The sequence below is a fragment of the Tympanuchus pallidicinctus genome, unplaced genomic scaffold (assembly GCF_026119805.1).
Source record: "Tympanuchus pallidicinctus isolate F22 unplaced genomic scaffold, pur_lepc_1.0 scaffold1, whole genome shotgun sequence".
In the NCBI taxonomy this organism is placed as follows: domain Eukaryota; kingdom Metazoa; phylum Chordata; class Aves; order Galliformes; family Phasianidae; genus Tympanuchus; species Tympanuchus pallidicinctus.
The window spans coordinates 90,505,240-90,532,665 of record NW_026294618.1 but is presented as its reverse complement, the minus strand read 5'-3'; the positions used below and the strand labels follow the sequence as shown (position 1 = coordinate 90,532,665).

The window sequence follows — 27,426 nt, the reverse complement described above, 5'->3', positions numbered from 1 at the left end:
TCATTGTTTTGCAAAGGACCAGCTGGGATACTTGGATCTGAACCCTTCAGTCCTACCGTAACAGGAGGTTAGCCAGAGTCAACACTGCATCTTCAGACCCTTCTATGTTTTAACCAGCTACTGCGTAACACTGATGCGTCACTAGGTTCTTCAGAAAAAAGACCAGCAGTGTTTTCTAAGAATGCTGAGTGGTCTGCATCTTAGCAGTGATCTGCCATCACATTTGCATGCACGTATTTCTTCCTTAAATACCTGTAGCCTCATCTCCATTGCTCATCGTCTCAGGATTGTGCATACAATAATACATTTGGGTCATCATTCCTTATACAGAAGCCATTTGTGCAAAAATGAGTTGGAGGTCTCTCTTGCAAGGTTCTCCTTCAGAGGATCTCCATACTGCCATCACCAATTGTGTCAGTTGTTTCCTGTACAATATACAGTACTTCATTATTGCCACAGGGGGTACTGTTGGCTTAATTTTGTGTTTGAGTCACTGCTGCTGAAATTATTAAGTTAATGATTTATGCTCCTATGATACAACAATCTCTAGTGTTTAAATTGGTTACTATGTTTTGTTTACTGTTTATAACTACCAGAGTTGTTTTAGTGGCATTTTAAACTACTTGCCAGCTTGTATGGTTTATTTCTCCCTGCAGATTTTTACAAACCACTGATTGATATTGGGAAAAAAAAACCCCGTTGTGATTTATGCTTGAAAAAAATCCCAGGAGCTATGAATTAACCACTGTTTTGCTACATAAGAAGAAATAACACTCTTGTGACACTGAACAATGGATGTCAAAACTTATTCTAGCACTTGCTTCTGTTTTTATCGTAGTGGAAAATTTGAGGGTCTTTTTCTTTCTTTTTCTTTGAATACTGTGACTGCATCAGTTTTGGACTATGAGCTCACTAGTTTTTCCCCAGAGTTCTTCCTCATCGTGCCATGTTAAGTACTTGATTCACTCAAAAAGTTTAATGTTTGCAAAAGTGGAAAAAATGTACCGGTATTCATTGCTTGACAGAAAGTTAGCTCATTTTAGTTCCCAGTGCACAAAGGAAATTTGTGAGGCTGATCTACATCTTCAAGAAAGTCATCCAGCAACAATGCAGAGCAGATTCTGTAGTTTTCTGTAGATTTGAAGAAGCAATACTCTTACTCTGTTTCACTGGAAAAGCATAGAGCAGTAAGAACAAAGCATATAGGGTGAGATGAGAACTCTCAAATGTGTTAGGTTGGTTACAGTATAACCAGTTGCTCTCCTTTCACTCTGTGGGGTGAAATTACAGCCACATTAAAGCATAACAGTCTGCTTCTGACATCACAACTTAGACCTCCTTTTCAGCAATACTGTTGCCCATTTTGTGTTTGTCTCCTTTCATGTATCCCATGAGCGTCAAAGCAATGTATCTTTAACCAGTTTCTTACTAGGGAGTTTGTGATCAAAACTAGGGATGCAAGTGAAATCGCTTTATGACAATATGTAAAACATACATGAGAACCCCATGAATTCCACAGACCAGCTCCATCTCCATAGATACACAGACTATGAATCACATCTGAACTGCTTCTCATTAAGCTGAGAGGTCAGGAGCACATGCTGCTGGTCCACCCCTCACCTTCAGTGGTTCAGCCACTGGCCTAGTTCCCAGCAACTTGATGCTGTTCAGATGGCCAAAAGTTAATGCTCTTGATTAGGTGATGTTATAGGAGCCACCCCAGCAGCAGTGCACTACCAGAACCCTCTTATTCCCCAAGACATGGGCTGGAGTTTTCCCACGGGTGACATATCCTAAATCTAACACTTATCAGATCAGATGAAAAGACTGTTGCAGTGAGGAGCACAGAACCTGATGGTTTCAAGTGGAGGTGAGGTGCTGGCAATGCAGAAAATCAGGCACAAGTATTTTAAGAAAAGAAATTACAGGCTATTACTGATATACTGCTATTTGATGTGGAACCAAGGAATTTTAGCTAACAGGACTCCATTTTTTTTTTTTTTTTTTTAATCCCAGGTTTCCAAAACTAAGGAGTGGCACAGATACAGTGCACAGCAGTGATGGGTTTGGGGTCCATTTGGCTTACTACACCAAGTAATGCACATATGCTTGCCTGGAGCAACTGGACATCTGGCAGCCAGAGAGCTACCTTTCCTCTATGCTGACTTATCCAGACAAATGGTGAAAATTATCTTTTACTACTCAGAGAACATTTCCAGGCAGAAAAAGAGGATATATTCTGGGAAACTCCAACCATGTAGAAACCCCAGCAAGTGACATTACTTGATAAGCGTGGCTTTTCACAAGTTTGTGCTATAGTCTCATTAAGTGACAGCATGCAAGTGAACATGAAGTCCTAAAATCCTCAAGAGAAAAGCCTTGAGATCTACTCTCAATTAATGTAGGATCAAGTTAAGTTTTAGGTATGTTTTCACATGCTTACTGCGATCATTCACTGTATCCAATCCATCCTTGTCAACAAATACTGCCAAGAGATCAAAGGCATATCACGAGCTGTGGGAAGATTTCTCTGATACAAAGAAAACCTGCAGTGTATGGAAGAGAACATGAGTACGGGAGGGAGTTTGGAAAGAGCAGAGGTAGAGTTAGCTGTCCATAAGATGCCTTTAAGAAAATGCACCCAATATGAATATATGAATACCCTTCCTGGTGAGAACTCTGAGATGATACAGGGATGCACGTACAGAATACTCCAGATCTGCATTGACTGTTGGCCCCTGCTGCAAGACCTGCAGACTACAAGCCTGAGACTTCACACACTCTCAGCTGTCATGGATTCCACAAATACGGCTGCTTTTGTGGCACTGCATCCAGTGACAGATATCCATGAGAGCTGCTGCCCAGCATCTCCTTAGCGAATGCAGCAGGGAGCAGAAGGAGCTGGTAGAAGAAATTACATGTAATCATTCTCACTTCAGCAGGTATCTTTTTAGGCTAAATAAACACCTAGCCAGAGATGAGCTACTCTTTACAAGTAATTTCAGAGCCATTCCTTGTGAATTGTTCCAGACCTGGAATGCTTACTTGGGGTATTTCCCATAATAAAGCCTTGAGAAGTCATTCTTCAAGGAAGTATATCAATGGTGTATCAAGGAGGCCCAACATGCAAAGAAGGTCATGTAGAAAATATGTGAGAAGCCACTAGCAGAATTAGCCAGCAACTGTATTCCATATGTCTTGAAGAAATTGCTTTTTCCTCACAAATTATAAAATAACATTGATCTGTGTGGTCTGCAAAAGGTGCATGAAAAGTCTGCTTGGCCCTCAGCAAGGAAAAGGCTGGTATCCTCTGATTTAGATGACTCAGAAGATTCACTAGGTAGAAATTAACTCATGTAGGAAAATATCCACTGCAAGAAAAACATGAAAAAAATCTTTTTTTGTATCAGCACAACTTCTTCCTTAACATGGCAGGACACTGCAAACATGGGAAAATAAAGGGAGGTGATAGAACCAAACTATGACCAATCTGGAAACAACTCCTGCATCCGCAAGACACACAAATAAATACATCTGAATGGCTTTCAGAAGGCTTAGTGAAAGATTTCAAACAGAGCAAGTAGGAAAGGAGACAAACTTTTTCTTCTTGTTTTCATTTTTTGCGTTTAAGTGTCACTGACAGAAAAGTTGAAAGGACTATTTCTCAGAATCCATTGCTTTAGTGGTAAGATGATATTTGCTGAAGCACTGCGTAGCAAAACAGCAAACTTAAGAGAAACTATAGGCTCCTCAAAGTCAATGCAGTGCTACTAAAAAAAAAAAAATAATAATAATGTTCAGAAATTGACTGTAATTTTTCAGTGTGATTTAATGTATTACTGCTGATCAGCCAGAAGATAACTGTATAAGGATAGAATCAAAGAATGGTTTGAGTGGGAAGGGACCTTTAAATGTTATCTAATCCAGCTACCCTGCAATAAACTTCTACAGCTACATCAAGTTACTTAGAGCCTGTCCTTAGCATGGCTTCCAGGAGGATCTGCTCCACCATCTTTTCTGGCACACAGGTGAAGCCAGGTCATCCTTTTTATCCTTCTTAAAAATGGATGAGACGTTACCTTTTTTCCAGTCACCAGGGACTTCACCTGTCTGCCAGGACTTCCCAAATACCACTGAGAGTGTCTTGGTGACTACAGTAGCTGTTTCCTTCAGGACTCTAGGACACATTTTGTCAGGATCTATAGACTCCTGGATGTTCAGGTTCCTCATATAGTTGTGAGCCTGATCTTCACATACACTAGGAGTGATATGCTCCTACAGCCCTCGATTTCTGAACATCCTCTCAATGGAATGCATGAAGAGCAGAGGCAAAGGAGTTGAATACCTCAGCCTTCTCCTTGTCACCTTTGTTACCAGCCTGCCTGTATTGCTCACTAGGCAGAGGGGGAAACACCTTGAACTTTACTCTTCTGGTTGACATACCCGTAGAAGCCTTTCCTGTTCTTCTTCGTACCCTTATCAAGTCTAGTTTCAGCTGGGCCTTGGCCTTTCTGACTCTATCCCTACTCAGCTTAGTAGCATTCATACACTCCTCCCAGGTTACCTGTCCCCATGTCCACTGCTGTGCATTTTCTTCTTGCTCTCCAGTTTGGCAAGCAGGTTCTGGTTCAGCCATGTCAGTCTTCTTGTCTTCCTTTCCTGACTTCCTACACCTGGCGATGGAGACCTCTTGTGCCCTGAGGAAAGCTTCCTTAAGCCATCTGCACTCTACTCCCTTGTCCTTATATCCCAGGGAGTTCTGTTGACCCTGAAAATCTGGAGGGTTTTGGCTTTTCTAAAAGCGAGCACTCTAATTTTACTCTTTAACTGTCCCATATCCCTTGGGAGTGTGAGCTTCATCACAGCATGAGCACTACAGCACAGACAACTTCCAATGATGTCACTAACCAACTCACTTGCATTGATAAGCAACAGGTATTGCATCCTTCCTGGTGGGGCTGTCTATTGTTTGGCTTAATAAGTTATTCTTGATGCCTTCCAGGAACCTCCTGGATTGCCTACAGCTCATCGTGCTGTTTTTCCAGCAGATTAAGCATTTCTCTGTTTTTACAGTAAAAAATTGACTAGAAATATGGCAACATAAAACCACTTTTTAAAAATATATGGTTCAAGCACACTTCGGATAATAAACAACGGCACCATGAAGAGGTTATCCAAGTGGGAAGTACAGACTTGTAGAGGGGCAGCTGTCCTTAACTTAGTGCTACTGCAAATCCCTGGCTCCATTCTGAGAGTAAAGAAGGTATCTTGGTGTGGCTGTTATTTTCACAGAGCTGAAGTAGCTTCTGGAAGGTGAGCTGCTTTGCCTCAGGAAGGACCCAACATAGCTCTGCTCTTGGCCAGTAGAGGGCAATGGTGCATATAGCCAAGACAGCAGATCAAAAGTAGGCATCCTACATCCATCAGATATTCAAAAATCCACTTCTTCCTCTTCATCAAGGATTTTCCTTTCATCACCTGAAAAAGGGCCACAGAAACACTAAAGGCAAAGATTTTCCCCAGCACAAAGGAGAATGAGAAAAGCAACTAAGAGATGGGAAAGAGATGATTGTATGTATTAGTAAAGAGGGATACCTGTCGTATTGCAATCCTGTTATGAATTATCTTCTTTTCTCCATAGGACTATTCATCAAAAAGAGTCAACTATCCAGGATCCTGTTCTGATGATGCTCAAATAACATCTCATCTGGAGGAATTTTTATTGTATTTATCTTGTGACCTAAATCCTGTGCTATACTTTTCAGAGACATCCAGAAATAACTCAAATAGTTGTTCTGCTAGAGATGGTTCTGAGAGTCTGATTTACCAGCCTGTTTACAAAGGCTAAGCTGCCATCACAAAGCCAAAATTCATGTCAACTTCATCTTGCTTGTGAACTGGAGCTAATTGATAAATCAAAGATACCAGAAATTAAAACCAAACATGATTGCGAAGTATTGCTCATATTAATTTGCAGAGTAAGACAACAGAATAACCCTCGATCAATGTAGATTCTGGTAGGGATCTAATAAATTTATCCTAAGCTTTAATTACACTGAGTTTGGAAAACTTACAGACATTAACCATACTGCATACACAGATGTAGTTGCACATTTCAGAGCACACAGATAATGATAGAAAAGAAGAATTGATTGAAATGTAGGTAGGGGAAGAAAGTAGCATTCTTTCACACCTCTCTAGATTTCTAAAACCTATGAGAAGACATTCAGATTTAAAGATATTTCTGCTCCTTGGAAATTTGTAAAATAATCAGTACTAAGGTGCATAGCAACATCCTTCATTTCCCAAGGAGGAAAATGAATCAGGAGTGACATAAAGGAAAGGAAGAAGGAGGAGTAAGAGAACATATTCTGTGTGAATGTATTAATAAAATGAAAAAAGAGGAGAATAATTAAACCTGTAGATAGTTGCAGCACTACAGTGGGATGGAAAGTACCACAAGAATAGCAGGGTGGCAAAGTCCTTAGCTACAGAAAATGAGAACAAGCCCAAATGTAACAACCACAGATGCAGGAAAAAAAGGAAAAGAGCTACTAACTTTCAGAAGACCTCAAGTAGGCAGGGATCTCCAGCAAGATACTCTTGCCTCCCCTGCTAGCCCTTAAATGAGGTCTGGGAAGGGGTGGATCCTGACTCCACCAGGTGCAGTCACACAGGTGTCTTGTATGCACCTGAGCTCCCCTAGGTTGACTCTGCCTCCCCACCAGGTGCTCAGTCACTACTTCAAGCTGTGACTTAGCATTTCCACCACAATATTCAATGTTCCTTCTGGAGGATTTGTTGTGCGCTGCCACCAAAATATATTTTAAAAACTATTCACGGAGTATTTGTGAAAAGCTACAGAGCTTTAGGGATGGCATAAGAGGATTTCAGAGATCTAGTCTGTATCCCTTTATGCTGAGATTTTAAATACCTTATACTGACAACAAGGAGAATGGTGTTGGAGCAGAGCTTCAGTTAATGAGGCAGCTGCAACATTTCACAGAAAGGTTACATTTAATTTCACTTAACATACATTCTTTGAGATTAAACATTAAGGGCTGGATAATATCTTCAGTGTCATGTAAGTGAAATCAGTGTGGTTGTGTGGGTGTAATCTCTCACTCTAGTGGGTGAGTGCAGGCCCTCTGAAGGCTGGATGCTGTAGGATCAGTAGGATTGCATCTGTCCAGAGTCCCTGTGGTTGTACTGGCTCCACAGGGTGCATCATGAGTTAACTGTGAGAACCGTGCATGTGCCAGATTGTTCTGTCCTCCCAGAAACATCTGAGGGGCTGCAATGAATCATGTCAGTGAATCACCATCTCTAAGAATTGGGTCTGCCTCATCTGGCTTCAGTGGTGCTTAGTTAGGCTTCATCAGGAGACACTGCAGAGAGGAAGGCACCCACATTGGTCTCCTTCAGGATGGAATTAATCAGGCCATGTAGGCCAGAGGGGAAATTCCAATCCTCCAAGATACAAAAAAAGACATGTAGGGAATAGACTCAAGGGCTGCTCTGAAGACAATAGCACCTATTTTATTACATTAGCCTTCAACATCAGAGGTGCATGTTGGTGGGATGGCAATAGAAGTTGAGTCTTCCCACCAATATCCCGTTACATGTTGTTGCCATGGGACAGATGGCAGCAGAGGGTCAGTCTGATATAATGGCATCTGACATGGGAGAGCATATGAAGTAAAGTTGTGCCACTGAATTTCTCTATGTATGTGGAAAAAATGGCACCCACTGACATTTATTAAGGCTTGCTGAATGTTTATGGAGACAAAACAGTGGAAGTGAGCACAGTGAAGTGGTGGCTGGTGGATTTCAGCAGTGGCAAAAGTGACAGTGGGTCACCTCTGCTGGTGCAAATTTTGATGAGTGCAGCATGCACGCTCTTATTCATCAGTGGTGAAGATGCATAGCTAATGGGATGACTGTACTGAAAAGTAGAGTTTAGTAGCTGAGAATTTGCTCTAAAAAGTAGTGTTATTGTTTTCTTTGTATCTGTTATAATTTCTGGGGAAATAAAAAGGAGGCATTACTTTTGGAGCAAAAGAGCTGAGATTATACATGTTCTTCATTTTGAGTTTGTGCATTTCTCTGTCCCATCTTTCTTTAAGACCTGTAAGGCAAATGGATCTGTCAGTTGCGGCAGTGTGAATCTGACCTCATTAGAGCTTCATTAAAGAATAAAAGAAAAAAGATCACCAGGCTCTGAAGATGTTCCGACTATACACATCCTTTGATCTCCAAAGCTGGCTGGTCTCATAGTCTAGTAGATGTCTGTGACTCCACAATTTCTATTACTCATAAGAGATCATCTGCTTTGTGAGGCTGAGTATAAATTTGAATTCAAAGTGAGAGGAATACCTGATAATATGGGTGAATAAATACACGAGTACACACATATGTGAGATCTCCCATCATATAGGCAGTACGTTAGATGGCCATACTTTAGAAGATGGGATCAGATCCCTGTGGGTTAACACTATATTTGCAAGAATCAACCACAGCAGAAAGTGGAGTTTTTCTTTTTACAATGTTTTAAGTATTCATCATTCTTCAATAATTTCTATCATCCAGAGTTGTGCACATTTTTCCATTATCAGTTCATGAAGGAAAATATGCCAGGAGCTAGTAGCATGGTTTTAATCTGTAAAACCACCCAAGAACTCTCATGAGTAGCTGATGCTGACCTAGATTACTTGACATCCATGAGTCAAATACACCCCAGTACAACCACAGTAGAAATGCAAGGCCAGTTCCTCTTTCATAGCCTGTGCTATGAATCAGAAATAATTATTTGGAAGGGAGAGCTGTGATAGCTGCATAAGAGTAGCAGAAAGCTTGGGAGGAAATATAGTCCTCTACAAAACTGAGTTCTGGGAGACCCTCATGTTCTCACACACCCATTGATTGCTTTTTATTAATATGAATTCACTTTGCACAGCCACTACTGGTGCTCCCACTTTTGTAGCGAAACAGAAGGGGAAAACAAAAGAAAAAAATTAAAAGCAAGCACTTTAGAGTCTCTCAGAAAATTATTTTTCAGCTTTGATTTTATAAAAAAATATATTACTGTTTTAACATGTGGTATCCTTATTTCTCCTAAACCTGTCCTGCTGCCTACTGAATTACTGGAGTAAGGTTTTTATTCAAGCCTTAGATATCATACTAGCAAAACCTTAAAAAACCTTCTTCCTTCCTCTTCTTCTCTCAGGCGAAGTGTCAGGGACACATATTTACACTTCATCCAGTACAGCCAACCACAGAGCAAAGATTTTCAATTAACAACTTGTATATGAGATTCTCGCAAAGGAAATCATACTTTTGCTGAGCTACAGCCTGTGCTGTGTTGTGCCAAAATGTCAGCTCCCCGAATACAATGTGTTGAAGTGAAATATGAAAACGCTTCTTCTGTCTTAGTTGTCTAGTCATATACACCATATGAACGTGGGAAATTAATGAAATGCATTCTAATGATGGGAGAACAGCAGCCAGTATCTTGTTCAGAGCTGGGCTAAACATTAGTTTTGTGGTATGACTGCAGGGAAACATTAATGAAGTGTGGACTTCAACTAACAAAAACACTACTCTGATTAAAAACAAAAAAGAAACACTGCCTGTTACTTTACAAGCAGCATAGGTAGCAAACAGATACAGAGCATTGTATTGCAGCAGTGCACGTAGAGAGGGACAAGTACTCTGTTTTAAATACACTTGTGTTATGGCTGTTTATTATATATAGAACTGAGATCAAATTCAGGGTGGTGGTTTGGTTGTTTTGCCGTGTTATTTTTCACCTTTCTCAATTGCATTCCAACCCAATGTTGTGTACGTTTGTAGGTGAGAGAGATGGGAAGTGTCCTGTAGATCCTCTTTCAGGCTGAAGTTGGTAGTTCAGGTGACCCTGGCTTCTGCAGCAGAGCTGGAATGATGTGATCCTACCTTGGATCCAATCACCTTCTGAAAAGTTCACAGTTACTCTAGCATGTGATTCATAGTATCTCTAGTAGGTGGAGACATAACAGAACTTGGCACTGGAGCTGGGAGCTGCCACATTGCATTCTGTATCTGTACACAATGCCCATGGAAAGAACCAGAAAAACAACAACAGCTCTAATTCAGCTTTTTAACAGCATTGCATTTTCCCATATCCAAGCTTGGATGCTTCTATCACAAAGTCCAGTAAAAGGCATTGTTGTTTTCTTTTATCCAAAGAGAAGTGCTAAAGAAGTGCTAAAGTGCTAAAGAGGAAGAAGAGCTAGGATGGTATTTTTCCATGGTTCTTCCCACTGTACCTGGTGGGAAGACAAAATGAAAAATGTTATTGCAAAAGTGCCTCTGAAGGGTTAATGTTGTAGCAATTCCAGAAAAACTCAGAAAATTAGCTGAACTATATGTATACCCCTCTGGGGAGCTTGCTTGTGTGAGGACATTTTGCTTTGTAATTGGACAAACTATTCTTCCATCAACTCTAAATGAAAACTTGTATCTGTGTTGAAGAACTTAGTGCTTACCTAAGGGAATTTGTTGTTGCTCGTATCATGAATGGAGCCAAATCTCACCTACAGCTTAAACAGGATAAAACTGGTTCAGCAAGGTCATGCATGGTATAACTATATGTCAGTATTTTTTGTTGTGAAAATCAGCTTTAAATTTATGACAATGAACAATAATACAGTGTAAGGTTAGTTTGCTAGTTCTGCATGCCTTTTTGCAAATAAAAAGAATGCTACAAGCTCTGAGTTTTTAGACCAACCTGTTTGCATTATTTATGTTTGCATAAAAATTTACATTCTGAACTATCAGTTTCAGTTTCCCAACGTTAGTTCAGTGAACACATTCCCTTTTAACCCCGTACCATTCCTATATGAACGTTGCAGTCCTTGTACATCCCCTCTGAATTGTATCATGGTGCTAGTGACATGTTTACCATAGATACTCAAATAGCTTCTGCAAAACAAGCTATCTGCATTGTGTTCTCCCCGTTTTCTGCATTTAGCTGAAGATTAAAAGAGCACACATGTAGTTCCTGGTAGCTCTATTGCAACTGAACATTTTTCAAAGCTCCTCGAAAGCCTTGAGCAAACATGTAAAAGTTACTGTGTAAAAGTTAATGGTTCTGATCTAAGGTTCAGTAGTACAAATCTGAAATATCTTTAGTGACCGCAAGTCTGAATATGCATATTTGTCTTCAGAACTTGGTTGTAACTCAATGTGCCAATGCTCCATATATCCAACAGAAAACTTTTACAGCAAGGTGTGTCAGCTGTTTAATGGTGTGCAGGAAAGCACAATTTAGGAGAGTTCTGCGTCAGACTTTTTTCTCAAACCAGTTTTGCAGAAGTGCAAATGCATTGACTTATATGGAATCATAGCTTATAAACTCTAAGAGTGGTTGGAGAATCAGAAAAATTACAGCCAGCTAGAATCAAAGGACTTTTATAGAAGCAAATGCATAATTTTTTAAAATGACATTTTTCAAGCTCAGTAGGGTTAACAGCAATACTGTTGAGAAATTGTCAGTGGCTGTTTCATGATCTCAGTGTTTGGGAATAGATTTATGCCGCTTTCAAAATGTGACACTCCTCCAAACACAGAGCCCTCTAATTAATCATTAGTTCAAGAACCAGCTCCGATAAACTAATAGGATAGTCCTAAATCTACTTCAAATGATTTTTCTGAGGTGAAATCATAATGAAAGCTGGTAAAGTGTTGGTTTTTGTTTCAACTAGAGTAAAATAAAAAAGAATCACTAACTCAAAGAATGGCTGCAGTTGGAAGGCATCTCTGGGGTTACTGCTGGTTGTTCCTCCCCAGGTGTAAGAGTTTCCCTTCACTAATACTCCTAGGATTTTTTGCCCATTTCTCCCGACTGTTTAGCCCCTTCTGAATGGCAGTGCAACAGTCTTCACCCACCGGTGATGGAATGTTTTCACATTCATGTACGCATTTCACATGCATGTATGCAAATCAACTTCTTGTCCTTCATTTGTTTGTAAGTGGCTTCTGGAAGAATTAGTTCCATTACTTTCTTTGGGAAAGGTAAGGTAAGGCTGGTAAGGCTGACCAGCCTATACTTCCCCACATCTTGCTCTTCTTGAATATAGAAATGACATTTCCTTTCTCCCAGTCCTCAGTAAACTTATCCAGTCACAGTGATTGTTGAGAGTAGCTTTGCAGTGACACTGAACAGATCCCTCAGCACTCATGGGTGTATTTCATCAAGTCTTATTAATGTTCAGTTTGCTTAATTGTTCCTAACCTAATATTCTCCAATTCTCCAGTCCTCTTTCTATTACTCCAAAGTTACCTGCTCCTCTTTTTTTCACCTGATGTACACCTCCTTTTTACCCTTGAGTTTTGTCAGGAGCAGGTCATTCATTCAGTGTGTGTCCTGTCACCTTTGCTTGATTTATTATGTCAGAATGGGCCAGTCTGGAGTTTGGAGGGGATCCATCAATATCAGCTAGCTTTCCTGAACAACTCTTCACTCCAGGACTGTATCCAAAGGGGCAATTCCTGTCAGGCCACTGAACAGACCAGTCTGTTCTCCTGAATACACAGTGGTGGTCCTAGGCTTTGCTCTTTTTCTGTCCTCTCAGATCCTTAATTCCTCCATCTCAAGGTCACTGCAGACAAGAATGTTCCCAGCCTTCACATCCATGACTATTCTGAGATCCAGAAGGGTGCTTCCTCTCATATGCTCCTTAATTCTCTATATGAGAAAGTTGCCACCACTGAACCTCAGAAACCTGGATTGCTTGTGCCCTGCTGTGTTGTTCTTCCAACAGATTTTTAGGGTGGTTGAAGTCCCCATACAGTCCAGGGCCTGTCAACATGAGGCTTCTTGGCTTCTTTCAGTTTTTAGAAGAAAGACTTGCCTACTTCTTTCTGTACAGGCAGACTTTAGAAGACACCCACCATAACATTACCCACCTTGTTCGTCCTGCTATCTTGACCCATAAACCCTTATCTGACATACCATCCTCCCTAGATAGATATCCATGCTTTTCCCTATTGCTCTGTTGTGTAAAGGGTGACGTCCTCTTCTCTCCATCCTACCTGTGCCTCCTAAAGAGCTTGCATCTGTCCATTACACCATTCCAGTCATGAGAGCTGTCCCACCATGTCTCTGTGATCCCAGTGAGATTGTAGCCTCATAAGTGCAAGCCAATCTCTAATTCCCTGTTTTTCTCTCTTGTTGGATGTTAAACTGCGTGCATTTCAAATGTCTTATATTTGCAAAATTTATATTTGCAAATTTGCAAATTAATTTAGAATTTAAAAGAGCAATATTTTATTATTAGTTAACATCTGCATATAGTATGTTAGGAGCTGGTATTTTTATCATTAACAAATCTAAAGGACAGAGAACACAAATGGTTTTCTAAGTGATCTCATATATCAGCTTAAATGTACTCCACCTTTCTCACAAGGCCACAATGGTTTACTGTTTCTGTCAAAAGCAATCTGTCTGATTCTATACCTGCTTTATTGTGAGTAGTCCCTATAAAACTAACATGAGTTTTCCCCTTTCTCTTCTCATATTTTCTCAGCCAGGTATTTTATTGATGTTGTTATTATTATTATTTTACAATAGCAGTTTTATCTGACTCAGAGACCTCTCTGTCCCTGCTACAGTTCATGCTCGTTCAACAGAGTTAGAAACTTGTTTCCATCTGGAAACTCTTTGCTGTCATATGGGAAACGCATTGGTGATGTCAGTCTTGTACTTTATGGAAAGAGATTCACAACACTTGAATTGTCACTGCTCAGCCAAAAGTGGCCAAGAACTGAATGTGCATGAAGCTCGAAATATTTTCTCAGCCACTAAGAAGATCACCCTTGACTGAAGCTCTTTGGCAGGATGGGGCACTGCTCACCCTATTCTTGATCTATGTGTAAGCAAAGTGCTTCTGTTTCCAGGCTCCCCTTCTAAGACATTTCCTGAGCACTAAAAATGTTTCAAAAATGTAAAAGAAAACAGTTGCAGAAAAACGATATTAAAAGAAAATTCCAAACTGCAGTGAATGCCTGCAGCCAAATTTCTAAACTGGGCAGCAGAGTGAGAGGAAATGGTAACATATTTTTGCAGCATTTACACTTTTTATGCTATTGCTGGCACACACATTTTTGTGCCTGTAGAGAGAGAAAAATATTGGAGCCGAAATCTACCCTGTAGATCCTAGAGCAGAATAATATTGAAGTTCAGGTCCACGGTGTAGGTCTGAAGATACAATTGTGCCCTCAGCTTGAACTGCCTGCATGAAACTGTGAGGCATTTTTGGGAAAATCAGCAGTGAAGACCAGAGGAGGGAGCAGGGGATAGAAAGGACCCTGCCAAGAGCCACTGGCCAGCTGGCTGCCCACAACTGGTAGCCCTGCACCCACTGCCAGCCCAACCCAGCCAGTTGGGATTGGGAAGGGAAAGGATGCTCTTTGATTCCTGGGGGAGAGGAGCCTGGGCAGGTTGGGCAGGAAGCCCTAGGAAACCCAGTGTTGTTGCTTAGCAGTATTGAGAGAAAACACAATGGTTTGTTTGCTTGTTTTAAACTTGAGTGTGAGAATTCTCCATCCCTTTGAAATTGGTTTAGGAATGAATGAAATAGAGCAGTAAGTGGCTGATACATAAATCAAACCATTACTGTAACTGTGGAATGATCAGTAGAGAAAAACAGTCTTTCTTTAGTTTGTTACTAGCCTGGAAAAAACATTAATTAGCACTAATGAATCATCAGAGTTACAGCTGAGCCAGGTTTTCAGCATTGCCAAAACACAATCATGATTCAATTAATGCTGAAGGTTTTAGTACATGTGTTTTTATGGAACAGTCTTTTGACACTAGTTTCTTTTTAATAATGCTTTGCAAATCCCTTTCAATATTATTGTGTGCAGACTGAATGTCCCAATTTACTGCAAACAATAAAGAGTTACCAATACATTTGTGACCTTCTTTTGGAAGAAATACTCATCTGGGTAAAGTAACTATTATGTAAATTACTTAAAGTTAATGATATTTTCTATTTAAGCTGGATTTGTTGCTGTCAGAGTTGAAGACTGAATAGCACTAGAACTCAGATATTGGCAGAAAAATTACTGTGTTGTTTAATTTTATTTACAATTCTGAGAAACTGCTGCTAGTATGTAAACAAAATCTTATCAAACAATCTTCACAACAATTTGTGTTTTCATTGGTAATCTCTGCAGTTCAGAGAGAGGGACCAAATCATGCAGTCTGACTCAAGAGGGAATAATGTGGAATCATACTAAGGAGCACTGAGTGACAATATATTATTCTTGCCTGAAGTCCTCTGAGCAGGGGGAAAGACATTTCAGCTTTGCTTGTGTGATGCAAACTACCTAGTGCTCTTCAGGCAATTCTGAGCACATACCGAGGTGGTATGCATGCTGTAGCTGGATCATCAAGTGGTATGTTCTACAACTGCTACATCACTGCTGTCCCAGACTGGTTAAAATTCCTACAGTGTATGATCTACAGGCATGAGGTGACCCTGAACTGCTCTAGTTTTCAAATGTAATGAAAATATATTCACTGTCTGTGACTGATGAAACTTAAGGGAAACTGAAACATTTCTGGTTAAATGTGACCAAGGGAGAAGGTCAAGAACATGCACAAACTCCATTTGACTGCTGTGTGTCAAGACCAGATCTAATGCCCCCCTGTGTATGAGACTTCTCCCCACCACGTCTCTGTCTTTCAGAGAGACACTTAATTCCTTGTTTTGACAAAATAAGCCACTTTGCAATCCTGAACCATCTATACTTCATGAAGCAGAGATACATCACTAGTTCTGTAAGTATACATACTATTGACTTTGTGCTAAACCAATATTTCACAAACATGAACTACCATTGCTTAGAATCTTTCTGCTTGCCACTCTTCAATTTCACACTTCCTAGCCTCTGCACTTCTAATCAGAAACTGCACTGTTGTTGCTTCCTCCATGAGGGGTCTAGAAGGTTGCTCCGCACCCCTGTTAGCAAAAAATTGCTCACTGGCCAGGAGGAAAGGAGCAGCTCTGGCAGCTCATGGGCTTTGCATTTTCCCCTACCTAGAACACAGTCAAGGAAAGGGCACTTTGCATTTTCTCTGGCAACTTCTGACATGGCTGTTTAGACAATAATTTAATATCACTGATAAGAGAAAGTACAAGCAAAATTCCCTCAATGCAGAGGCAGTCTAAACCAGAAACATGTATTTGAATCTCCTCGTCTTTCATTTAGATGAGTTTTGAAGAATTCAATAAAGTAGTATGGCTGCAAGCAAAATCATATTTGCAAAAGCTTGTAGTCATCTTGCCCATCTTCTCCTTTTGCTGGCAAGACTGCCTGCTGAAAACCCTTTTTCTTAGAAATGGTCCAAGAATCACTCAGTGGGAGTGCACAAGGCTGTCAGCTCCTCCTATACCACTAATACTGGTCTAGTAGTAATCTTTTCCACTATGAGCCAAAATTTCTCAGCACTTACGACTCAGATGTACACATTGATTTTGGTCTGAAACCTAAAACAGAAGGAATTAGGCCACCCAGCTCTGAGCTAAGGACAAAGTTCCCAAGTTATGTGCTGTCCTTATGAGAAAAATATAGGTCTCAATTCCAGCTGGGAACATTTATGACATTTGGTATGTCTGCACATTCTCACTGCAAGGGACGGACTGTTGAATTCTGCTTTTTGTTATATGTATGCAACCCAAATGAAATCAGTAAATGATCATATCACCGGCTTCTCCAGCGAAATCTAGGTCTTTTATAAGCTTCAACAGCAGATCCTTTTTTTCAGTCTACTGTAACATAAACAAAATAAGAAATTACATTTTAAAAGACAACAAAATAATGCTGCGCAAACCAAGGGAACATCATTCAAAGCAGGGAGCCATATGCCTTCCTTTAAAACCCGTTGGCATCAGTGCATTTGTGTCATAACTTTAATTGTATTTACATGTTGAATGTGAGATACTTCTTGTGAGGCTGAAACCTGAGAGGAGACCAAACTTGGTAAACAAAATGAGTTTTATTAAAGCAGCGATTTTCAGAATAACTCCAAGTCTACCTAAATTTTCCTGTAAAAAAACTTCATGGGAACTACTGTTTTCTCCGAGGTCATCCTCTCTACAACCTGTGAGATGTTACTTTCCATAACTGATACATATGGCTATAAGTTGGGATGTTACTGTTTTCCATTTGGATCTTGGCACCACCTAGAACTGATTTATCAGTTTGATGCTGAGAATCAAAGCCCCCCTGTTCACCTTCGGGAGCAGCATGTAGAGCTATTAGAAATTAAGATATTTGTTTTTCCTCTAAAATCCAGTTTCTTGTTATGTTTGCAGATGCAGATAGCAGTTCTGCAGATCAAAAGGTGATTTTGATACTAGTATAATACACACTACTGTCATCACATGCACTTTCAGTACAAGCCCTCTTATCTGCGTTTCTGATGGGCTATAGTCGTACCTTCTGTTCTCCAAATGCTCTGTTGGCTGGTTTTTTTTCACTTCTAGCAGGACTGAGGAACGTGGCTGAGAAACATTATTACTATAATTAGGTCTGTATCTGTGTATTTATGATAGCTTGTTGATAAAGATCACATGACAAATATCACCAGTGTTGAATCTTTTAGGTGATGTTATCACACCTTTTTTCAAATCCAAATGCAGCAGTCAAAGAATTTCCCCTTGGGGTCACGTCTTTATTTTGTTTTGCATTTCCTTAGGGATTTACCCAGCTTGAGCCAGGCTTTGAAGCACATGCAAGTGAAACATCCCTGTGATCACAAAACAGAATGATTACATTTAGAACAGTGTGAAATATGGGGAAAAGAGCAATACAATGATGACAGTTTCTATATTGTGATACCTTTATTCTCTCTTTACATTTTTACTGCAGTAAAGATAAGATGAAAAATGAAATTCCGGATTCAAACCCGAAGGAACAGATTGGAGAATCCCATCTCATCTTCAATCTAGGGGAGTAGTCATCTTTGCAATGCCCATAAGCAGAGGTTCCAAATAAAAATTTTGATCTAAGAGCTGCTACAGTGAAAGGATAGGTTGTAATCTCTCTCCAGGATAAATGGAAGACCACACTGATTTCAGTTACAGCACTTATGTATACAAGAACTGTACTGAAATCCACAGAGTTGCTCAAGATTTACAAGTAATATAACAAACATCTGAACACAGAACACAAAGTTCATTGCCCTTTTAAACAAAACTAAACATATCTAAGAATTGATGTGTAAAATTGCCCTGAAATATTTGAAGCTATGTAAAACCTGCAGTGCTGTGTTGTTACAGAAAAGACTATCATACTTTTAAGTGAACTTGTAATGCTACCCAGGTCTGTCTGTGCGTAGAGAATCCATACTCTAGTTTTACTACACTTAAAGATTTTGTAGTTCTATATGTAAACTTAAAAACTTGGCAAATAAATCTTTATGTAGGCCTAGGAAACGCTGATTTGCCAGTTGTTGAAATTTTTGATGTTTGGAGTGAAGTGTGGAAATTTGCTGTTCAGAGACTTTGTTTAAAATACTCTTCTGGAAAGGAGGGGTCACTCCAGAAGAAAACACTGTTAACAGACCTTTCTGCCATGGCTTTTGGTATTTTACTGCAGTCAAGCATTTCAAAACAAGACACTGTGTGTCCTACGTCCAGGTACCATGATACTCATGAAAATAACATCTGAAGGACCTGAACTTCTTCATGAGGCCATATGTAACATATAAAAGCAGTAAGCTTTTTCTTTTCATAACTTGATTAAATTCTGGAAAGCCCAAAAGTTGTGTTAGTATTTTGAAAAGTAATGTTATAACAAAATGACCTAAACAGTGTTTGTCACTTTTTCTTCCAACTTTCTGATGCCTGGCAATATACTGTAACTATTTGCCATAGTCAAATCTACTGAACCGAGTACTTTGTGAGTTCCAAATGAGGGAAAATGCACCATAACATTTCTACATATGCTAACTGACTGTAAATGCGACTGAATATGTGGGACTTCCTCCAGCTTTGTTCTTTGGTGGATTGCTATTAGCTTACATTTGAAATCTCTGTTGGCCACACATTTCACATTGTTCTTCCAAATGTAATCATTTCTTTCTTTTATCTGATCTCTGACAGTCTCTCTATTTTCATCAATATTTGACAGCAATTCCCAAAGATACAATATAGTCCACTCTAATATCCTTGTGCATACTCTCTTCTCCCTTTGAAATCCAATACCTAAGCAGTGAAATAATTTATTGTGCCTTATTTAGAATTTTATTTTTCACATGTGTTTTGATACTGTCCCTTTGAAACAAAAGTTATTTGGAAATTTAAACCAACTGTTCTCAAAAAATAGTCATGAAATATTTGTCAGAATTTCTACTTCCTCCCCCTTTTCAAAGACATGACTTTTATCTTGTTTATTTTTTATAAACATTGCTCAGCTATTTATTTTCATGTATTACACTCCAAAGCATAATTTTATGAAAATGCACAACAACAACAAAAAAAATTACACGCAACATATAAAGAAAATGAAAAAAAAAAAACAACCCTTCAGAGACCACTGCCATCAGTGTAGCTTCCACAGGAAAGCACAAAACATAGCACTGAATTTGGCTTATATGACATCTTCTGGCAACAAAAGCACACCATATTTGAAAAAGAGAAATAAGTATTCTGAAGAAACATAAACAACATCATTATCCCTAAATGAACAAATTTAACAGTGAAGAACATAGTTTTTCAAACTACCAATGGGGATCTGGCTTATTTTTCGTGCCAGAATGAATGACAGGCATTAATCAAATGCAAGGTAACAGGTTCTGCATGATGATGAAATAGTGATGATATCAGACTAAAATGTAGAATAAGTTACTTAGAAATGTATTGATATTACCTCAAATTGTAGTTAAGGTACACAAATCTGGTGGCTTTCTATGATAGAGCCATGGCATCAGTGGACAAAGGAAATGAAACTGGTATCATCTACCTGGACTTGTGCAAGACCTTTGATACGGTCCACCACCACATTCTTACCTCTAAATTGCAGGGATATGGATTTGAATGGTGGATTGTTCATTGGATAAACCACTGGTTGAATGGCCACAGCCAGAGAGTTGTGGTCAATGGCTCCGTGTCCTGGCGCAGGCCCTTCATGAATGGTGTCCCTCAGGGGTTCATCTTGGGACCAGTACTCTTCAGCAACTTTAATAATGGCATAGACATTGATTGAGAGTACCTTCAAAAAATATGCTGATTACACCAAGCTGAGTAGTGCAGTTGACACAAAAGAAGGGAGGGATGCTGTCTGGAGAAACCTGCGCACATTCAAAAAATGAGCATGTGAGAATCTAATGAGGTTTAACAAGACCAAGTGCAAGGTGTTGTACTTAGGTTGGGGCAATTCCAGATATTAGCACGGACTAGGAGAAGAGCTCATTGAGAGCAGCCCTGCAGTGAAGGACTTGGGCGTCCTGATGGATTAAACGTAAGCCAGCAGTGTGCACTGCACCCTGAAAGGTCAACAGTATCCTTGGCTGCATCAGAAGAGGGGATTGTCCCTCTCTGTTCTGCCCTCATGAGATCCCATCTGGAATACTGCACCCAGGCCTGGGTCGTCCAGCAGGAGAAAGATGTAGACCAGTTGAGCAGGTCCTGAGGAGGGCCATAAAATGATCAGAGAGCTGGAGAACCTCTACTATGAAGAAAGGCTGAGGGAGCTGGGCTTGTTTGGCCTGGAGTAGAGAAGGGTCAGGGGAGACCTTACTGCAGCAGTACTTGAGGGGGCTTATAAACAGAGGGGAGACTGACTTTTTACACAGACATAGTGATAGAACAAGGGGGAATGTCTTAAAGTGAGATTTAGGTTAGATGTAAGGAAGAAATTATTTATTCAGAGTGGTGAAGCACTGGCACAATTGCCCAGAGAATTTGTGGGTGCCCCATCCCTGGAGGGATGGATGGATGACCTGGACAGCTTGAGATGGTGAGGGGCAGCCCTGCTGGCTGGTTGGACTAAATGATCTTTAAGGTCCCCTCCAACCTAAGCCATTCTATGATTCCGGATCATGTTCTGCAGAAATGATTGTGAAGAGGCATGTACACTCACGATAATATATGCTGGAAATACACTGTGTTATAATTGCTAATAAAAGGCCTATAAATTTAGTGGCAATAATTTTCTCACTGTGGTGAGAAAACGAGCAATATAATTGGCTAAATGTTACAATTGTTAATGATAAAAAATACACTTATCAGTTGTGAAGGAAGATCAGGAATGAAATAGTTCTAATATGTTAAGCAGATCAGACTAAATTTAAATACAATTAATTATCACTCAGCATATAGAAGCCAAAGAGCTTTGTTGTAGTCCAGAAATAAAGAAACTATGTCTGGCATGGTTAAATATCTTACCTTTTTTCTTAGGAAAAAAAAAAAACAACAACCCAGATACATCTTTTGGGAATTGTTATTGATAAGAATTTTTGACAAAATAAATCTTCAGAGAAGAATGTCATTTTCATGTAAAGCTAAATAAGTGTACACTTGAATTAGACTTTTTTTTCTGAAAAGAACAAAATAAAGATTTTCAACAATGTCGAAAATTTCTCCTGCTGAAATAATTTTGTTGCTATTTGTATTAAAAATCAAAAGTTAAACATGATGAACTCTTAAACAGAATTTTTATCTAAATAATATATAGCATCTGACTTGAAACATTTTTGGAATTTGTATTTCACATGAGTTTTGAAGCCTTCTTCCTTTCAAATCAGCAGAATTTCTTCACAAATGAGGGTCCACTTCCTTCCTACTGAATTATGAATTTGCAGTTTACCTGGGCTTAATGTTAGTGAAGAAAAAATAACTTTGATTTTTACCAGAATATTTGAGGTAAGGATGAAAAAATGCCTTGCTGTATTGCAAAAGTGTTAAGTTGTGCTTTTTTGCCAGGTTTGTGGCAGAGTTTTTCACATAGCTCTGATCCTGAGTGATTACTTTGGTCCCGGGCACCTGAACACATGACTGTTCTACATTGAATGTGTGCGCTGGCTGTTTGGGATAGAAAGGATGATTTTGATTTTCTACAAAGAAACTTATATTTCCCAGGTAACGCTTTCAAGCTCCCCACTGCCTGCAAGTACAGTTCTTCCCCATGTGCCCCCTCCCCAAACTTGACTAACGCTAAGTACTCTACTTTGAAGCAGTTAACCCATTTCATCTGTTCATATGTGGTATAACTTCTGCTCTGTCCCTTTGGGGCCCACCAATCAACAGAGCTGGAATCAGATGAAAAGAGCTCTTCCTGGAAAGGAAAAACTACTGCATCTGCAGTTCTGTACATGTAAGGAGAAATTAGATAGATAATGCCCATAGAGTTACCCACCATGAATCTGAGCTGCAAATAGTTTGGTAACTTGAGCTTTGATATTCTCCATGTGTTTTGTTTCCATGAATGCTGAATATTCACACAATGTTACTTAAACTGAGTGAACACTGCCTCTGTGTTAGTGAGAGTTTGGTACTGAGATGCATCTTTGTTTGCTGTGATTCTTTTCAGGTAGAGAGAATGAAATATTCTCAAACCATTTTTTCAATTCTGGTTATGGAGCTCCTCAATGAAGACAGGAGGGAGATTTTCAAAAGGTTTCATGAAATTTTACCTTCTGTGATAATTCCTTTATACAGTCAGTTTGTTAAATGAAAGTTGTAAAAAATGTCTTAAGAGTTGAATAATTGACTTATTATACCAAGTGCCATTCAATACCACTAAACTTCCTAATATTAGGACAAAAGGAAGCAGGACTTTGTGGGCAAAATTTAAAAATTTGGTCTGGATATAGTCTAGGAGACAGTTGCCTTCCTCACTCACACCATGAAATTTTCAGGGTGATGGGAGCAAGAAAGATAGATTATTTATTCTCTCTATTCTTTCTACTCTTCATTTGTCCCCTTTCTTCTTGGATTCTCTTACGTAACAGACACTATTGATCCTCTTAAGCATTTGCAGATTTTGGGATAATCCATGTTTGTACATTTGAACCAATATTCATGAAAGTTACCATTTCTTCAAGTACTAAATATTTCTTTTCTTCCAGGGATAAGGCATCACATTCATTGATAATTTCTAGTCTATTTTTATACAAGGTGCTCTCAAGTGGCAGAAATAAGATATTGCTTGTTGACTAATCTGTGTGGAGTAACTTGATGAATACTGACATGAAAGTAGTGTGAGACGTGGTATGTTTGATCATACCATAGCAGCAGATCAGATTTTATAGCATTCTGAAAGCTGGCTCTCAATTGTTCCACCAGGAGTTTCCAGGACTTGAGTTCCAGTGCTATCTCCTTTGCACACTTAGGTCAGCACCACAGATAAAGCTTCATTATAGTGTATGATATCACATAATACCCCAAGCATCAGAAGTGCTCAGATTTTCCAACTGAAGAACAAAGTAAATTATTACCTCCTAAAATGTAAAAGCATACCATTCACTTTAAATACATCATTATATTAAGCAAACAAATGAACAAAGTACTTTCCCTACATTTTTCCTTTAGGGAGATAATGGAATAAAAAAATGAAACGTGTGTGGTAGATATCACATTGTGAATATCACTTAACACTCTGTGAAATAGGAAAAGGCACTCATGAGCCACAGTTAATGGTCTCAGTGAAATAAAATAGGAGAAAACATTTGGGATTAGAGTTGGACAGATGTGTTCAAAATTTTTCAAAGAACGAGAGGAATATGTATAATTCCCAGCTCCCTGAATATCAAGATGATGTAAATTAACAAAGGTGGAGGACTGAGTGTATGGAAACAGGGATAATGAAAAATAAAGTACTAAATGAGAGAGAGAAATGAATACTGGAGCAAGACTGGCAACCAAAGTTGTTGGTTAAGAAAAGAGACAGATGGGAAGAGTCTTCTAAGAAAGCATGCTTTACGACATCTGTTCTCTTGTCCTTGATGGCTGTTTCGGAATAAAGAAACACAAAAGTGACTGAAAGTGAAAGAATAAGCATTCTAAATTTGAAAGCACATTTTGAGCATCTGAGAGTAAATTCTCATTTGAGATTCAGGCTTGTTCATCCTGTGTCTGAATCGGTTTGCCCACCCTTAATTTGCATCACATTTTACTGGTTGTGTCTGGTGCAAATTCTGAATTATATATTACATAACTTGATTGCTATAAACAAAGACCGGAAAAAAAGAAAGTAAAATCTCTAAAAAAAAATTTTTTTCATTTGAATGTTAACTATGCAGTATTCAAGAAATTACAATAAGCATGGCATTATTTGGGCTGATATATATTTCTTCCTGGAATGGAAGGCTTCTGTAGCACCAAATAAATCTGAGATCTTGAGCTTATATTTTGTATCTTTTTAATGAATTCACCACACAGAAAATTTCAAAGCTCACGGTAAGATCAAAAACTTCAGAAGCATATTCTTTTGTTATTTTTTAAGCTCATACTCAGACACTAAACTATTTACGACATCTTTTTGGAACTGAAATGCTGCAAGTCTCTATAAAAGTATTGATTTTTTTTTTATTCTAATTCCAAAAGATAGAAGAGGACTGTCTGTGAGGAGATACAAACACACAAGTAAAGTTGTTCCAAAGATATTAAAAAAATTCTTTGAGTTAATGGTGTCAAGCAGCAGAGTACTGAGTATGCTCTTTTCTATTTATATAAAAATAAGTAAAAACTACACAGTATTCCATGATTTAGAAAGCTAATTAAAGTGAAATTTATTCAGTTTCACACTATGTTGTGAATTAAGTATTTGCCACGTGGGTGTTTGTTGTGAAGCTTTCTAGTGGAAACTCACAGAAAGCCCAAGACAAAGTCGTGTTGTGAAGTCCTCCTAGAGTTCTCACTTTTTCTCTACATTGGGATATAGAGTCATGCTGAACTTCTATTTCTAAGGACTATCAGAAATCTTTACTGGTGAATAAAGTTTTTCATTCAGGAAAAACAAGATTTTGGTTCTTCTGGTTTTTTTTTTCCCCTCTATACTACAACTGACAAAATTGTTTCAAGCTTCATGCAAACTTGAAAAATGCTTAAAGTACATAAAATAAAGTAGCAAGATGAAAGCTTTTAAATAGTTATTTCTTTTTTAATTAGAGAACCTTGTGGGGCTGTTCTAGGGATATCAGGACAAATAAAGAGATTTTTTTTAAAAAAAAAAAAGAAGGGAATATGAGCATCTGCAGAAGACTTTCACAGAAGAGGAATGTATCTTACAGAGAAGATTTTCATTCAGGATTAGATAGTTACAAAAGAACTGGATCTCTGCCAAAGCAGCTTGCATATGTTTCCCAGACCTTACAAAAGGCACACTCTCACCCTACATCAGTTTCTCAGTAAAAAAAGCATTCAAGGTCAACTTCTACAGATTATCAGTGCTCTCTGACTGAGGTGTTGAACATAAATGTGTTCGAGGCAACTGGAAATGCCTCAAAAAACTTTACATGGTTCAACACAAACCTTGAACCCAGATAGCTGGTGTAAACCAGGGTAGCTCTACTGCTTTATGGATATCAGTGAGGTACCGTTGATTTACACCAGATGAGCATTTGACCTCTTGTTCTCTGCCAAGCAGACTAGTTAGACATAATCTCTGACAAAAACTGGCAGTGATATTTAGGAAAATGGTGGAATAAACCCACTAAACAAGTTAGATATCTCATTGTATTGAACCTAATTATTCTGATGGTAAGTCAAATATCACACCACTTTCTTCTACAGCCTCAGCAAAATGTGGGAGAGTGAGTCAAAGCAAAATCAGATCCACCACCAGATCTGCTCCAGCACAGACTTTTCTCACAGGATCTCATGAATAACATGACAAAGCATATTCTGCCACTGGTCACATCATAATGTGTTAAAGTGTTTTCTTTAAATGGATTGAGAAATTAATCATTTAATGTATCTGTCTTATTAACTTATTAACTTATAAAATGGAGCTTCCTGACTTGTCCATTGAAAAATACCTATCTCTCACACATCATCATTCCGTGAACAAAGTGAACTCCAGTTTCTGAGCAACTTGGATAAATGTCTCAAACATTTTGTGGATAGGAATCTTGGCTTTTTATCCACATTGTGAACAGGCACTGCTAGAAGCCACAGTAGCAGCAAAATGTTAATCTTATATGCCCTCACAGAGAGCTTTCAGCCTCTGTATACAGCTGAGGGCACGTGTATGCAGTAATGAGGAGCAAGGCATAGAGGCTTGCAAGCTGGCATTACGAAGAAACAAGAGTCACAAGCCCTGGAAGCATGGTGTTCAAATACTGCTGTCCTGATCCGAGGTTTTGTCTCCAGTTAGCCACACACTGCATAACATCTTGACTAACATAGCTCACAACTTTTTGGTGTAGTGTGGACAAGCAACATTCTTGGGTCCATGAGTGATTTCCACAACTCTAGACAACTCTAGATTAATGAGACAGTAAGGAACATGCCTCAGCTTCTTATTCCAGTGAAAAATCAGAACCGTTTTTTACCCACCTCTCCAAAACCATCTGAGGAGCAGTTCAGCAAAAGTCTGGATCCACCCATTGCAGGCTAGAATGAAATAGGGGTGCATGAATATCAAGCAGGGTTGTATCTTGGTAAAGAAAAGCAGAAAGTGAAGTGGAAATGTAAATGCATGAACTGCAAGGTCCTCAACCTCTTGCTCAGCTTTTGCCCTGTGTGACCAGGGCTATAACAATGCTTCAGGAAACAAGGAATTGTAGTGATTTTTTATTTATCTAAAGGAAATAGCATGGGACGTTTTAGAGATATACAACCTTTCTTAGCTGCTCACAGAGGAAATGGCTCCTAAGGATCCCTTATCTTAAATAGGTGATGATGGGAGAGAAACAGAACAGCTGTTTTGAAGCTGGCTTGAAAGAAAACAGAAAGGACTGTGTTCTTCGATGCAGTCCTGCTGCTTTAAAAAACTTTTATAGGCAATTAAAAGTGAAGTAATGATAATAGTCTGACAAAATCCTTCCTTATCTTTGCTCCCTGACTTTACCTGTCATTGCAGGAAGACCAGTTCACAGCTTGACTGTATCTTTGTTTGCAGAATATGAATCACTATTCTCCAAAGGGGTATTATTTACTTAAAAGTGATTAACAGGGATAAGAAGGGTCAGGGTGTTCCACGTTGTGCTTTTAGATGAACTAACTCGATGATAGGCATAATGCAATAGGTCTGGGAGAGCTGTACTATGTGCCAAAATGATCCCATGCATTATCAGATCTTACCTACCCTTGTTTAAAGTAAACAAAATTGTCAGCTACTCAGTTACATTTTCCATACGGTGCAGTATCTTCCTAGCAGCAACTTGAATCAATCTTTGTGAAGTATATTTTGGGTTATTTTCCTGCTATTCAA

At 39.0% G+C, this 27,426-nt stretch overlaps 2 long non-coding RNA genes across 4 annotated transcripts in view; both read right to left on the bottom strand.

Annotated features, from left to right (window-relative positions):
• The window catches only part of LOC128087271 (uncharacterized), a 75,396-nt gene that overhangs the window by 7,454 nt on the left and 40,516 nt on the right, over nucleotides 1-27,426 (bottom strand). The window contains exons 3-4 of one of the 3 annotated variants that reach the window (XR_008209753.1): nucleotides 26,550-26,586; nucleotides 20,061-20,341 (exon numbers count right to left, since the gene is read on the bottom strand). The exons of 1 other annotated variant lie outside the window; for it this stretch is intronic. This is a non-coding gene — a long non-coding RNA (uncharacterized LOC128087271). The remainder of the gene's footprint in view (nucleotides 1-20,060; nucleotides 20,342-26,549; nucleotides 26,587-27,426) is intronic. One more of the 3 variants, XR_008209759.1, reaches the window with a different exon arrangement.
• On the bottom strand, nucleotides 2,572-6,845 carry LOC128087262 (uncharacterized). Its single transcript, XR_008209731.1, has 3 exons — nucleotides 6,560-6,845; nucleotides 5,596-5,903; nucleotides 2,572-5,478 (listed from the first exon to the last, which is right to left on the bottom strand). It is a non-coding gene; the product is annotated as an uncharacterized LOC128087262 (long non-coding RNA).